This window comes from Lithobates pipiens, unplaced genomic scaffold, assembly GCF_037356315.1.
Source record: "Lithobates pipiens isolate NorthernLeopardFrog02 unplaced genomic scaffold, aLitPip1_a1.2 Scaffold_1, whole genome shotgun sequence".
Lineage (NCBI taxonomy): Eukaryota > Metazoa > Chordata > Amphibia > Anura > Ranidae > Lithobates > Lithobates pipiens.
In genome coordinates, this window is record NW_027507685.1 from 156,033,829 (window position 1) to 156,050,173 (window position 16,345).

Genomic DNA, 16,345 nt, shown 5'->3' on the forward strand with positions numbered 1-16,345 from the left:
TTTTTGGTTTCAATAAAGTGTATTTTTTCCCCAAAAAAATAATTTGCAAAACTGCTGCACAAAAAGCATGTGACATAAAAGATTGCATTGATCTCCATTTTATTCCCTAGGGTCTCTGCTTAAAAAAAAAAAAAAAAAAAAAAAAAAAAAGGTATAATGTTTTGGGATATAAGTAATTGTCTAGCAAAAATACTGATTTAAATGTGTAAAAAAGTGCCAGAAAAGCCTGGATGGCAAGTGGTTAATAAAAGTAATTAGGTTTTAAAGATAAAGTAAAAAAAAAACATGAAATGGCTGTTTCAGAATGTTTGCAATGCAATAAAAAAAAAAAAGTCCTGCTTGAAGTCATGCCCAAGTGCCATATATTGCCATAAAAGGAAATGTCTATTTTTAGACCGTTAGGTCCGTTAGGGGAAAAAAAAAAAAAACAGCCCTGCCCTAAGCCCCGCCCACTTCTCTATGACGTCACATAGTCACATGACCCACTCTATATAACTGCTGGTGCAGCCAGGGCAGAGCCTCAGATTACACAGCAGGTCGAGGAGTGTGGATGTGTTTTATCTTTGTCTGTTGAAAGACGAGCAAATATGACAAATTCAATGCAGTTATTTTTCATTGTGTTGGCCATGACAATTGGGATGGCCAGTGGATTCCCTATAAAATCAACAGGTAAAATTGAATAATAATTTATGTCCGTAAATCTCTAGGAAGGGGTAAGGCACATTTGACTAATTTCACAGAGCTAACATCCTGAGATAAAAATAGCCTCCTGGATGAAAGTTCAACAAGATTTGAAAGCAACTGTCACACTAAACCAAAGAGGGTTTATTTGTGCAAAAGCTTTATGAATTGAACCTAATGTGGCTGCTTTGCAGAGTAGAATATGTTCAGTTGGCCAATGAATTTGTAGTGAGATTACTGAAAGACCTGAAGCTGTGCCGATTTTAGTCATCCTGTATTTTGTTAACCACTTAACAACCGCCCATTGCCGATGAACGGCTTCAGGGCGGTTGTTTGACTCTGAGCGGTTGTTTGACTCGCGCACACGAGAGCATCTGTGACCGCCGGGTCCAGTGGACCCGGCGCATCACGGACCACCGTAAAAGGCCGCTCATCGCGGCCGATTACCACGTGAACGCTCCGTCAAATGACGGAGTGATCACTTGTAAACATACCTGTGGTAAAATTCCCTCACTTCGTCACTTCCGGTGCGGCTCCGTCACTGTAACAGCTGACGGCGGGCCTTTACTGCGCATGCGCCAAGTCCTTGATATTAACGGCGCATGCGCAAGATCTCTATAGCGGTGGTTAAAACATTATACACGGGTGGGCGGGCGGAGCAGATGCTTAGAACGTCAGCAGCAGCCCCGCCCACCCCACTAACATGCCCCTGTAGTGTCACATTTTGCTGCCTATCACAGGATGCTGCGGAAGTGACGTTGCCGGCAGAAATTGCGTACTGCGCATGCGCGATGCGTTCCAAACACTCGCGCTGTGCGTTCCAACATAGTTTCGGCAATACAGTTCAGCGAAACCATCACATAATGTTACGGAAGTGATGTTACACACAACACAAACACTGGGCCGTTCGTTACAACAATAATACTTCCCTTGTTACCTAGTAGGTTTTGCATTGCTGGGACTTGTAGTGCCTATCCTGAGCTACATGCTTCAATGTTCAGTGTCCTCATCCCTATCCCCGAGCTTCAATGTTCAGTGCCCTCACCCCTATCCCCGAGCTTCAATGTTCAGTGTTCTCATCCTTATCCCCGAGCTTCAATGTTCAGTGTCCTCATCCTTATCCCCGAGCTTCAATGTTCAGTGTCCTCATCCCTATCCGCGAGCTTCAATGTTCAGTGTCCTCATCCCTATCCGCGAGCTTCAATGTTCAGTGTCCTCATCCCTATCCGCGAGCTTCAATGTTCAGTGTCCTCATCCCTATCCGCGAGCTTCAATGTTCAGTGTCCTCATCCCTATCCGCGAGCTTCAATGTTCAGTGTCCTCATCCCTATCCGCGAGCTTCAATGTTCAGTGTCCTCATCCCTATCCGCGAGCTTCAATGTTCAGTGTCCTCATCCCTATCCCCGAGCTTCAATGTTCAGTGTCCTCATCCTTATCCCCGTGCTTCAATGTACAGAATTTTCTGTATTTTTTTTCTTTTCTAGCACAAAAAATAAAAAAAACCCAGCGGTGATTAAATACCACCAAAAGAGAGCTCCATTTGTGTGGGAAAAAAAGGACAAAAATTTCATATAGGTCCAGTGTTGCATGACTGAATAATTGTCATTCAAAATGTGAGAGCACCGAAAGCTGAAAATTGGTCTGGTTATTAAAGCGGGAGTCCACCGGGACTCCGCGTTTTTTTATTTATTTTTTATTTTTTAAAGTCCGCAGCTACAAATACTGCAGCTGCTGACTTTTAAAATAGTGACACTTACCTGTCCAGCGCGCCCGCGATGTCGGCACCCGAAGCCGATCTCTAGATCGACACTCGAGTGCTGCTGCCGCCATCTTGGGTATGGGAATCAGGAAATGGAGCCTTTCGGCTTCATTTCCCGGTTCCCTACTGTGCATGCGCGAGCCGCGCTGCGCAATGAGGACGGTCCCCCTGCCTCTGGGATCTGTGTGTTTCCCAGCAGGCAGCGGGGCACTTGCGGAAAGGGGCGTAATGTACGCCCCTTTCCGCAGAGAGCTAGCCCGGAAGTGGGTGCAATTACCTGGATTATCCAGGTAACTTCACCCCCCCCTCCCCCCTGAAAGGTGCCAATTGTGGCGCCGGAGGGGGGGGGATTCCGATGAGCGGAAGGTCCATTTTAGGGTGGACCTCCGCTTTAAGGGTGTTTAAGTGCCCAGTTGTCAAGTGGTTAATTTCCTTGAACACGATTGGGTATTAAGTGAATTTTCATTAGTATCAGCTGAGCTCAATAAGGTGTGTGTGTGTGTGTGTTTTTTTTTTTTTTTTTTTTTTTTTTTTTTAAGAAATCCTAGTGACAATTATTTCAAAATTCAACAATATTTTAAAATCAGTCACAAGGCTTTGATTAATAAGCCTCATATCCTGCAGTAGCTGCTGTAAGGGGAATAGAGGCCAAAGATGTATACATTTTATACAGAGTACCTGAAGTGACATGGGAATGTCAATGATTATGTAACATGTTGTATTTATCAGTGGAGAAAGGGAATGTGAAGTTATAAAAATATAAAATGACTGATTTATTATGCAGAAGAACCTGAATGATTTTCATATCTTGTTTGTTTTTGTTTACAGAGGAAACAAATGTTGCGTCGCCGACGGAAACAAATGCGCCAGCAAACTATGATTGTAAGTATGAGCCTCTCATTTCATCACAGAATAACTGTAAGCTTGTTTCCTTAGCAACCACTTGCATGTGCCTACAGAGCAAGATTGATCGCCTGTTACAACCTGACCATTTAGCAACCGGCCCATAGCCGACTGACGGCTGCAGGGCAGTTGATTAAATCTGGGAGGGCGTACTATGACATCCTCCCAGAATTGTGCTCAACTTCCGTGACCGCCGGGTCCTCTGGACCCGGTGTAGTGTCATATTTTGCTCCCCATCGTAGAATGCTCCGGAAGTGACCTTGCGGCCAGAAATTTAGCACTGCGCATGCGCGATGCGCGTTCCAGAGGATTTCCGACAATGTAGTTCAGTGAAACCGTCAGATAATGTCACGGGAGTGAGGGGAGGTAATCGTGATATTAACTTTAGACAGAGCGGAGAGAGAGCGGGTAACCGTGGCTCGGGGAGGGGGTTACCTCCCCTCACTTCCGTGACAGTTTTACTGGTCTGCATTGTCGCAAATCCTTTGGAACGCATGGCGCAAGTGTTTGGAATGCATCGCGCATGCGCAGTGCTACATTTGTGGCTGCAACGTCACTTCCGGAGCATTCTACGATGGGGAGCAAAATATGACACTACACCGGCACATCACGGTGAATGGCCGTCAAATGACGGAGCGATCACATGTAAACAAACCGGCGTGATTTCCAGTTCCTCCCTCCCCTCTCCGTCCAGCGTGAGCGGAGAGATCGGTGGCAGCAGCGCTGTGGGCTGCATGTGTAGTGCCCACAGTGCTGCTTAGTGAGAGATCCATCCATGCTCACCCATCCATACTCGGCATGCTCTGCATACCCATTCATCCATCCATCCATACGCTGCATACCCATCCATATTCGGCATACCCATCCATCTGTACTCAGCCATACCTAGCCATACTCAGCCATAGCAATCTATCCCATCTATACTCAGCCATACCCATTCGTGCTCAGCCATCCCTATCCATGGCTCACCCATCCCCATTCATCCCCATTCATCCCCATTCATCCCACTACAGTGCCTCACAAAAGTGTAATAGGTAGTCAAATTAGATTTGAAACTTATGTCCCTAGAACACCTGATGGCGCTCCCTGCATGTTGGTCCTCTTTATGTGGCCACGCTGTGCAAAATTTTATAACAAACATAGAAAAATTCATTCATTCATCTCAAACTTTGTGTCGGAAATTCTGATGAAAAAAGTCAGATGGAGCCCACAAACGATCGGATTTTCCGTCAACGCGATCCGATCGCACATTTTCTGTCGGAAAGTCTGACTGTGTGTACAGGGCATTACAGACCTCTCCTCTAGCCTTAAAGGCAAAAGGTCAATGTATATCTTTTGCTTTAAAAAAAAGTGCATTTTTGATGTATTTTTTATTCAGTGGGAAGGTTCATTTTTTTTGGTGGGGTTTTTTTATTTTTTTTAAACCACACCAAACATGCATTAAAAATGCAGCTTGCAGGGCTTTGAAAATGCAATGGATCCGCAACTGACCAGTGTAGAGTTCCATAGAATTTAATGGTCATGCATTTTACTCCCGCTTTGTTTTATTGGAAAAACTGGTCATTGTGAAAGCAGCCTTATTCTAAAGCTGATCACACATTACAATCTTCTCATATCTCATAATATACTTATTACAGTTAAGCTAAAAAATTTCTTTTTGATAGAATGTACCGGTAGGATTACAACCTCTCTGGGTATTATTGCTATCTGTGTCTCTTTTGAGGAGATTTCTCCTGCTTTCTTTTAGGCGTTGTTTACACCTGAGCAGAGCTACGTTCAGGTGTTTTTATCGGAGAGTTTTTGAGTGTGTTAAGTGTATTACAAGCATTTTAGAAGTGTATTACTAGGGAAACTAGGGGTGGAGAGCTGCTGCTTGAGCAAAAAACATGTGGCAAAACGCTCATGTCACAAGCTTTCAAGCATTTCTATTGAAGTCTATGGAACCAAAAAAACACTTGTAATCGGCCAAAAAGAAGCTCATGTAATTTTTTGAGCGACAGGTGTTTTGCTTCAGGCGACAGAATGCTCAGATATGAACAGGGGGCCATTCAATTGACTTGGGTTTGGCTTGTTGAGCGTTTTAGAGCTCCAAGTAGAAAATCCCTCAGGTGTAAACGGGGCCTAAATGTCAGAGGCAGGGCCTGAGGAGAAATTTAGAAGAGATGCAGACATCATTTAGCCTCCATTTATGTTGGAGTGATTTGACAAGCCAAATCGCATGGCAAGTCGCATCCTATTGCCAGCAAAAGCTGTGTTCAAATTTATTCGATGTTGACTTTGCGGTGCAGCATCATTTTGAAAAAGCAGTACATGCACTACTTTTGGTGATTTTTGGGTGCAACTTCAATAGACATCTGCACATGAAACCGTACATATGTCTTCAGAGTCATAGTAAGATGCGGCTGTGAAATCGTGCAATTTCATGTGAATCCACACTCAATCTGAATGAGGGCTAAGAAGACTTTTGTTGGGATGTGGGGAAGAGTAGGGCTGGATTCACACCTATGCAGTTTTAGTGCTTTTTGCATGTTGCAGATTTGAACTACAGTCCATTTAACATTGTTTCCTATGGAACACGTTCTGTAGTACAAATCTGCAAAATGCACTAAAAATGCACAGGTGTGAACCCAGCCTAACACTGGACTCCCACTTCAATGCTTTTACTAATTGTTCCTATTAGAGGATGCATTTTCTAAATGTTCCTTTTTTTTTTTTTTTTCTCTTTACAGCGGAGGATCATGCAAACTTTAGATTTTATGAAGACTACTTAGAGCAAGGTAAGTTACTATACTCTAGTGATGATGATAATTTAAGTGCACCTGAAAAATACCTAAAAATAAATAAAATATCAAGCAGTGTGACAGGCTGATAGGAGGCCTCTTCTGCTTCTGCTGACAGCCAACTTTGACAGTGGTACATCTCAATCCAGGACAGCCATGCCAAAATTGTCTCAGCAAAATAGATTGTTTGCCCACAGGTCCCCCACCACATTGTACCACTGGATTTACTGGGGGTGGATGTGCTGGGCAAATCCCCATAAGCTAGATCACAATTGAGGGGCTCTAGCATGACCATAAACGTTTGCTATCAGTACCTGAAGTCAATGAATGATGCCAGCTATTAGCCAATCAAGTTTTTTTTGTTTTAGATTTGGACAGAATTGGGAAAGTTTAGAACTCCTCTGAGATTTTCTCTAACTGTCTGAGGTGGAGAGGCCTGGCGGTGAAGTCAGTCTCCACCTATCAGAGAACACTTTACATTTATTTAAATAGTGCATGGTGTAGTGTGAGTGTCATCTTTGCGTGAGTGTCCCCCTGCATTCACTATGCAGCGGGCAGCTGCCTGTCACAGAATACAGATGACAGTGGCGATCATTGTAGTATTGGTTTTCAGGGGGGAATCCCACAGGATTGATTGTAAAGTCTCAAGGCTTTTCACCCTAATGCATTCTATGCATTAAGGTAAAAAACCTTCTTGGCTGCAGCTGCCTCCCCTTTCCCTCCGCCCCCCTTCTCCACCTCCAATCTAATCCAGCAATGCACATGAGCCCAGCAGCTCCAGCCGCTGTCTCAGGTCCTCAGTGGACAGATTGATAGCACTAGGCCATTGGCTGTCAATGAAATCCAGTGACACGAGAACGAGGGGCGGCCACGAGTCCTGTGTCAATGGGCGCAGCAGCTGGACTCGGGAGCGAGCCCGCATGGGTGCCCCCAATTGCATACAATTCCCCCCCCCCCCATACCTCTATGGTGGTCACCCCTAGCTCCTCTCTGCTCAGTCTCTTGCGCAGAAGCCATTGCTATCACCGGACACTGTAGAGGTGGTAGGAGTTGAGAGCTGGGGAGGATAGCTGTAATAGCTGGAAACCGTTTGGGGCGGCTCTGTAAATGTAAGGGGAGTAAAGAGGGGTGGCTGGACCAAGAGACTAAGCAGAGCGGAGACAGGGTGACCACCATTGAGGAAAAGGGGAGGGAGGGGCACTGTATGTGTAGCTACCCGCTGGTTAAGGATGCCTGCCAACATGTGCCTTGACAGCCAGCTTTTTTTTTTTTTTTTTTTTTTTTTTTTTTGTCATGTGCCAAAAATGCACCTAAAAACTAACACTACACAGGTTTTTGGTGCATTTCCATTGACAGGCAATGGAAGGTGCTTTTATGGCATGCTTTCGAAAGGTGCAGCATACAGGACTTTTCAGGCCGCAGCACCAATGGAGTGCAGCCATGTGAAAAGTTGCATAGCATTTAAAGGCAAACCATTTTGATGTGCTTTTGTCGCACTGGAAAGGTGCTTTCTAGCGAAGCAGTGTGCAAGTGCCCGAACATTGGTCCAAGCTGAAGCAAACTGACTGTGCAATAAAAAAATGCACACCTACACTTAAGCGTTAAGTAAAAAAAAATAAAAATATGTTTTACTTTGCTTTGCTGGTAGAGATATATATATTTATATATTTATATTATTTATTTATATATTTATATTATTTATATTATATTATTTATTTATCTAATTTGTTATCAATGTTTTTTTCTGCAGATTCATTAAGTGAGCAACTTCAAGATAATCAGCAATCAGGTGAAAAACCTCAAGCTATTCAGCAATCGAATGAAAAACTTCGAGCTAGACAGCGATTAAGTGAAAATCTTCAAGATGGACAGCGATCAGGTGAAAATCTTCGAGCCAACCAGGAGACAGGTGATTTTACTATAACATCATAAAGTTTTAGATGTCCTGAGTAAATGTTAAAGCGGATTTCCACCCAAAAGTGTAACTTCTGCTTTAATTACTCCTCGCCCCCTGACATGCCACAATTGGCTTGTCATTTTTTGGGGAGGGCTGGGTACCTGGTTTGGAGTGAAACTTCCTGTCCACTTCCTCCCTCCAACTTCTGGCTGCCTAGGTGCCCCCTCACTCCCGGCAATGTTCTGGAACACGTCACCGGTCCCAGAACATTGCCTGGCTATTGATGTAGTGCATCGCGGCTCGCTCTTGTGCAGTGCAAGCCCAGCTGTGAAGCCACAAACTGTCACAGCCGGGTGCCCACACTCACAATGTCGGCACCGCGAAGAGGAGGGGGAGAGAACGGAGGCTTCCGGCGGCCGCATCGCCGGACCATGGGACAGGTGAGTGTCTGTTTATTAAAAGTCAGCAGCTATACTTTTTGTAACCGCTGACTTTTAATTAACTAAAAAAAACAGTGGAACTCCGCTTTAAGTAAAACTGCAGTGTGTCAAGAGACACCATAAGTCTTGGTTTACACCTACAGGTGCGACCGAGTGCATGTTTCTGTGCATTTTTCAGAGCACTCCTGCATGTCATTTGTAGTACAGCCCATTCATTTCAATGGACTGACCTATGTGCCAGCAACATAGAAAAGTTTTTTTTTTTTTCCAAAAACACGCCACACCGAACCACATGGTGCTACAGCACCATATGGTTTGACATGTGCTTGCAGATGTGTGGGGGTGCGGTTATCAACTGGTGGCACTGCCGCACGTCTGCTAAAGGGCAACGCATTTCTTTGCGTGTCTGCAAAGCCCACGATTTTGTGCACATTCCCAACATGCATAGATGTGAACCTAGCCTAAAGTGTTGGCTCTTATTTTTCCAGCACTCCTCTGCCAACAAATATGCCGCTGGATTCTACTAAAACTTTCTAAAGATTAGTAGTGCTCAGGGATAACCATCCTTCCCCCCCCCCCCCCCCCCATTCTCCCAATTCCATGGGACTCCCACAGGATGGTGTACAGACCTGTCACTTGTCCACTCTGTCACCAAATGTTGAGTTACTAAAGAAAGGGGAGTGTTGTGTGCTCCACCATGTCCAGAGGTACAGAGTTTGTACCATGACTCTAGTGCAGGATAGGGCACTGGGGAAGGAATTCTATGGCTCTATGTTCTTTGGTATAAAGGCGATTTATGCTTTAACGATAGACATACTGTGTGTGTATGTGTGTGTGTGTGTATATATGTGTGTGTATATGTATATAATATTCCCTCCCTTTTAATGAATATATTCTTGTTTTTACAGATACAGTGCCTAAACAATCACCTTCCCAGGCTGACCTACAAGGTAAGATCAAATATCTAATAGTATTAAAGAAATATATTTAAAAGATACAATTTGGGTTTCAACATGACCCTAATCAGCAGAGAGACTATAATAATCCAGTACACAGCTGTAAAAGATGTACTGTATGCTCACCTTTGAGTTGCCCATGTCTGCAAACCCCCCACCTGTAGCTGGTTTTCAACCCTTCAGGGTGTATTAATACCTGTTCCCCCAGCCACATTTTGTATTTCTTCTTTGCCAGCTCATGCATTACTACAGGAAATAAAAGCTGGCAGGAAGAACTACAGTATGCAGCAGGGGGAGCAGATATTCCACACTCAGAAAAGTAAAACGCTTGCATTGCTTGTGGACCAGCAAACAGTGAGTTTGAATGCATGTTCTGCTAGAAAGTATATGTGCTTCTTTAACAGCTTGGGGCATGGTTTAATTTTGGCCTTGTGGTAACAAGATAATTTTAAAGCCAAATTGTAGTTTATATGTAAATTAAGTCAAGATGTCTATATATTCATATACATCTAAAAGTTCTATTAGTTGTGTTCTTCTCAGTGACTAACTCCTTCCTTTCCTCTTTTTCAGATGTCCCTATGTGGCTTCTATACCTCATCATGGCGGCTGCCGGTGGAATCTTTGTTATGCTACTGGTGGGATGTGTCTTCTGTATATTGACATGGTAAGTATTCAACAACATCTACACAAAAAAATAATAATTCTAACTCCAGATAAACTAGTAATGATTCAGTAAATTCAGGTCGGTACTGGTGATAACCTGTGTTCTTACATGGGCCCCGATCCAGTACTTCCAGTCTTGTCCAAGTGATATCTTGTGACGCTATGCAGGCCGGGATCTAGTACTCCTTATGCCGCGTACACACGACTGGTTTTCCCGTTGGAATAAACTCTGTAGGTTTTTCCGACGGAGTGCCACTGAAACTGTACACACGATCATACCAAAGTCCGATTGTTAAGAGCGCGGTGACATACAGCACGTACAACGGGACTAGAAAAAGGAAGTCCAATAGCTTCTGTCTAGTACTTTCTTCAGAGCATGCGCCGTTTTAGGTCCATCGGAAAAGCATACAGACAACCGGTTTTCCTGATAGGCATTGGTTCCGTCGGAAATATTTTAAAACTTTCTATTTCTAGGTCTGGCAGAGTTTTCGTAAAAAAAAGTCAGATGAAACAAACGCACGATTGGAATATACAATGAGAAAATTCTGTCTGACTTTTTCTGTCGGACATTCCGCTCGTGTGTACACGGCATAAGACTTCATTAGTCATGAACTGTAACATCAAGTTTGTGCCTGCTGCCAGTACTTCCAGGCCTGTCCTGGTAAAAAACCTGTAGTACTATGTGGCCCCTTATTCAGTATTTTTAGGACTGCCCTTGTAACAACCTGGGCCACTAGTTAGTACTTCCAGGCCTGTCCCTGTGACAACTTGTGATACCATATAAGCCCTTGATTGAGTACTTCCAGACTTGTCTTGCTGATTAACCCTCACTGAATTTGTTGCTGCCCATATCTTGGATTGTTCACCATAAGCGTTTTTTCTTTTTTTTGCAGCCTGAAACGACGATCAAAGATTGGTGGGATCGAGCCAATGTTAGAAGCTGTTATTATTGATAACAAAGCGCTCCAGGACGAGCAAAAAAACTTTTATTTTCCATCCCGGAAGGAGTTGAAACAAATTGTGAGAGAAGAATTTGAGGTGTAACAAAGAACCCACAAATTCAGTTCTAAGTGGACATCTACATACAGGATAGGGCAAGAGGAGATGTAAAGGGGAGCAGTGTGTGTGTGGGGGGGGGGGGGTCATGTAAAGGGGGAAGTGCTGTGTGTAGGGGTCATGTAAAGGGGGACAGTGCTGTGTGTGTGGTTGGGGGGGGGGGGGGGTCATGTAAAAGGGGGCAAGTGCAGTGTGTGTGTGGGGTTCATGTAAAGGGGGACAGTGCTGTGTGGGGGGTTCATGTAAAGGGGGACAGTGCTGTGTGGGGGGGGGTTCATGTAAAGGGGGACAGTGCTGTGTGGGGGGGGGGGTTCATGTAAAGGAAGGCAGTGCTGTGTGTGTGTGTGGGGCGGAGGGGGGCAGTGCTGTGTGTGGGGGGTCATGTAAAGGGGGACAGTGCTGTGAGTGTGGCAGTACTGTGTGTGTGTGTGTGTGTGTGTGTGTGGGTGTGGGTGTGGGGGGGGGGGGGGTGCGGAGGAGTTATGTAAAGGGGGCAGTGCTGTGTGTGGGTGTGTGTGTGTGTGTGGGGGGGGGGGGGCGGGTGGGCAATTCTGTGTGTGGTGTGATGTAAAGGGGGATAAGCCACCGCACACAACATGCAGGGGTACTGTTAACTCTTAACCGCAGTGAAATACATGATGCGGTTTCCTACACATGGAAACTGCATGGTACAGACACACCATGTGGTTTGTATGCGGCTGTATTTTTTTTTAAAAAGGTGCCAGGACTTTTTCCCAGCAGAAAACGCAGGCACAGCTGCCCTATTAGATGAATGGGCTGTGGTACCCGCACACCTGGGCTGTGATGTATACACACCACGTTTTTGTTTTTTTTTGCACAAAATGCATGCACAGTGTTTTCCATGTGTTCCAATGGCTCTAGTTCACACCATGCAGTCAGTTTCTGCTCCGGAAACTGACTGCATGGTGTGAACTAAATCCATTGGAATACATGGAAAACACTGCGTGTATTTTTATCAGGCAGGCTGCATCTGAGGGGAACTGGTGAGGCTGCATTGATCTCCTGTACCATATCTGCAGTCTCTGACCATCTCCTGTATGAAAATATTTTCTAAAAACAGTCATTTTCGGTATCGGTGCTGTTTCGGTTTTCGGTATCGGTTTCAGCACCAAAAAATCCATTCGGTGCACCCCTATTATATAATATTCATTTTTAACCCACTGGTGATGATATTAAGAAGAAAAGAAGCCTTCTTCCTCTTATCATACCAGCTTCTCTCCCAGATTCTCCACCTCTGAGCTGGTGAATCTGGAAGGGAGATATTTCAGTGTAAAGGTTGTGAGATCTTCATATCTCACTTTTATAAACTGCCCGTTTGTGACAAAACGGTCACGTACTGTGATGAGAAGAGGAGAACATGTTCTCTGCACCTTATCTCAGCTATATAAACCAGTACACCCCAGAGATAACCAGAGATCGGATCACGGCTGATCTCTGTTTTATAAACAAACACCTAAATATGAATGCGATATGCTCCTAAAGGTGAGCTTATCCTTTAACCAGTTGCCGACAGCCCTATAGCAGTTTTACTGAATGGAAATGAAGTTCTTTGCTTTTCAGGAACGCCATTCAGCTGTAGCATTGATCCGTTTATTCTGACAGCAGCGGGTTGTGCTTTCAGAATACATATGTCAGTGATTGCAGGGCTGTAGGAGGAGATTTTTCCTCTGCAGTTAAAAATAAATTAACGTATATGCCAAAGCATGGGGCCTGGGGTGGTCAGTGGGCGGATTGCCCCTATACTTTGGCATGTATTTTTTTTTTTCACTTTTTTGGGCACAGATTTCTTCATCCACATCGATTGGATGTGAATGGAGGAATCTGTTAGTTTTTTTCCGTTCAGCCCAGGGGCTGAATAGAAAAAATAAAAATAAAGAACATTGCATGTATGTCCATCATTAGAAGTGGGTGGATGCAGGGTGGTATGTTCTAATGGTGGGCACACCACACACTTTCTGGCAGAGATTTCAGTAAAAGACAAAAGTTGTTGTTTTATTGAGTTAATGTTCAGTTCTTACTGTGTTATTGTTAACCGTTTTGCTTTTCAGGAACGCCATTCAGCTGTAGCACTGATCTGTTTATTCTGACAGCAGCAGGGTGTGCTTTCAGAATACATATGTCAGTGATTGCAGCGCTGTAGGAGGGGATTTTTCCTCTGCAGTTAAAAATAAATACATTAACGTATATGCCAAAGCATGGGGCCTGGGGTGGTCAGTGGGCGGATTGCCCCTATACTTTGGCATGTATTTTTATTTTTTTTCACTTTTTTTGGGCACAGAGATTTCTTCATCCACATCGTTTTTTTTTTTTTTTTTCCCCGTTCAGCCCAGGGGCTGAATGAAAAAAATAAAAATAAAGAACATTGCATGTATGTCCATCATTAGAAGTGGGTGGATGCAGGGTGGTATGTTCTAATGGTGGGCACACCACACACTTTCTGGCAGAGATTTCTTCATCTACATTGATCCATGTGAATGGAGGAATCTGTTATGCTCTTTTGTCATGCAGTGCACAGGCACCTTCGCGAAGGGGTACCACTTGTACGTGGAAAATTATTACACAAGCATGCCACTTTTTAGTCACCCTTTTTGAGTGTGGAATTGAAGCATGTCACAATGATCTAATCGCCAGGGCTTCCCCCAACAGCTGGTAGAATCCTGACTTAGTCAGGGGGGAGAGAGCCTGCTTGAAATGTAGTAATTTGTTAGCAGTGAAGCAGAGGGATACATGGAATGTTTTTGTTTTGTCCTCCCTTCATGCAGATATGACTGTCCAAATTTCTATGGCGACTGGTGTTGTGGAGAAATCCCTCTGTGTCCACGAATACAACCTTAAAGCGGGAGTCCACCGGGACTCCGCGTTTTTTTTTTTTTAAAAGCCAGCAGCTACAAATACTGCAGCTGCTGACTTTTAAATAGTGACACTTACCTGTCCAGCGCGCCCGCGATGTCGGCACCCGAAGCCGATCGCTCGCTCGTGCCGCCGCCATCTTGGGTATGGGAATCAGGAAATGGAGCCTTTCGGCTTCATTTCCCGGTTCCCTACTGTGCATGCGCGAGCCGCGCGGCGCAATCCGGACGGTCCCCGCTGCCTCTGGGAGCTGTGTGTTTCCCAGCAGGCAGCGGGGCACTTGCTGAAGGGGGTGGGCGCTTGCGGAAAGGGGCGTAACGTACGCCCCTTTCCGCAGAGAGCTAGCCCGGAAGTGGGTGCAGTTACCTGGATTATCCAGGTAACTGCACCCCCCTCCCCCCTGAAAGGTGACGATTGTGGCGCCGGAGGGGGGGGGATTCCGATGAGCGGAGGTCCATTTTAGGGTGGACCTCCGCTTTAACATGAAAGGGGTGGACCTCAACGACCAGTTGTTGGCGCCGTACCCAATTGCCCGTAAGGCCAGACGCTGGTACAAAAAAAGTGTCTGTATACGTATTTCAATTGGCTCTGCTCAATGCTTTTGTGCTATACAAAGCTTCAGGACAAACCTGAAATTCCGGGAAGAGATCATCATTGCCCTTCTGTTTCCAGACGGTGCTGTGGCCCAACTTCCCAATCCAAATGCAGTGAGCTGGCTGCATGAGAGGCATTTTCCGTATGTCCTCTCTCGTACCCCTACCCAAAGAAACCCCCAAAGAAGATGTTGTGACTGTAGAAAACGCGGCTATAGGCATGAAACCTGCTTTTATTGTCCTTCCTGTCCTGACCAACCTGGTCTCTGCATTGGTGACCGTTTCAAAAGCTACCACACACTAGTGGAGTATTAGTTGGGTACAGCATTGTACAGTCCTAGGGCACACAGGGTTTCAAAAGATGAGATGGCCATCACATTTTGAGACCCTAATCTGGAATGTTTAGTTTACAAAAAAAAAACAAAAAGTTGTCGTATTTTTCTTTCTATTTTTCGCTCTCTCTCGTTACTGTATTTTAGAACTGTAATGTTGTATTTGCTTTGCAGGTATGGTATGTCTTACTGTTATACTGTAATGTTACTTTGTTTATTGTTAACCATCATTTGCTTAACAGGTGCACCATTCAGCTGCAGCATGGGTTTATTTATTCTGACAGCAACAGCGTTTGCTCCCACAATACGTAAAGCCGTGACTCCAGCACTGTAAGAGGTGATTTCACCGCCACAGTTAAAAAAAGCATATATGCCAAAGCATGGGGGCAGGGGTGGAGGCACGATTTTCTGCTAACATTCGGGGCGGATTGCCCCCATGCTTTGGCATATATATTTTTTTTTTTTTTTTTTTTTTTAGGCACAGATTGCGATAAAAAAATAAGTTGTTTTATTGTTACCATTGTTTGCTTTTCAGTTACGCCATTCAGCTGCAGCACTGATTTATCTTGACAGCAACAGCGTTTTGCTCTCACGATACGTAAATCAGCAACTCCATTGCTGTAGGAGGTGATTTTACCACCACATTAAAAAATAAAAAATGGTGCATGTATGCCCATCATTAGAAGTGGGTGGATGAAGGGTGGTATTCTAATGGTGGGCATGCCCACCAATCTTTTTTTCGTTCAGCCCACAGGCTGCATGAAAAAAACATTACAATATATGCCCAACAAGGACCAGCAATAACTGGTATGTTGCAGGACTTTAAATGGTTATACCAGAATGATACCTGCAGGTTTAGGTATCACCTTGGTATCATTCTTTTCAGCCAATGGTTGGCTTTCATGTAAGAACAATCTTAGCAGCTAATTAGCCTCTGGACTGCTTTTACAAGCAGTGGGAGGAAACATTCCCCCCCCCCCCCCCACCGTCTTCCATGGTTTTCTCTGGCTCTCCTGTCCCACCAGGGAGCCCGAGAATGCAACCGGTGGTTCCACCAGCTGACTATAGAGCTGAATGGCTCCAACCATCTCTATGGCCTAAAACTGGAAGCTACAAGCATTTCATGCCTTAGGTTTTGCCGGATATAAACAGCGCCATCTGGAAATTGGGAAAGCATTTTATCACATAGATCTTGGTGTGGTCAGATGCTTTGAGGGCAGAGGAGAGCTCTAGGGTCTAATAAACTCCATAAAAAAAAAAAAAAGTATCCGTCACAGCCTATTGCTATCATAGGGGGTATTTACATTCCCTGAGATTAGGGCTGAAACAACTAATCAATTAATCGACCACTTCACAGTAGTGATTATTTGCTTTTTTGTATTTTAAAGGGCTATTTTTTATTTTATTTTTTAAC

At 44.6% G+C, this 16,345-nt stretch overlaps 1 long non-coding RNA gene across 1 annotated transcript; it reads left to right on the forward strand.

Moving 5' to 3' along the window:
• The first annotated feature begins 3,258 nt into the window (after positions 1-3,258).
• On the forward strand, positions 3,259-9,410 carry LOC143988475 (uncharacterized). Its single transcript, XR_013276865.1, has 4 exons — positions 3,259-3,322; positions 6,073-6,120; positions 7,874-8,032; positions 9,369-9,410. It is a non-coding gene; the product is annotated as an uncharacterized LOC143988475 (long non-coding RNA).
• The last annotated feature ends 6,935 nt before the right edge of the window (positions 9,411-16,345 follow it).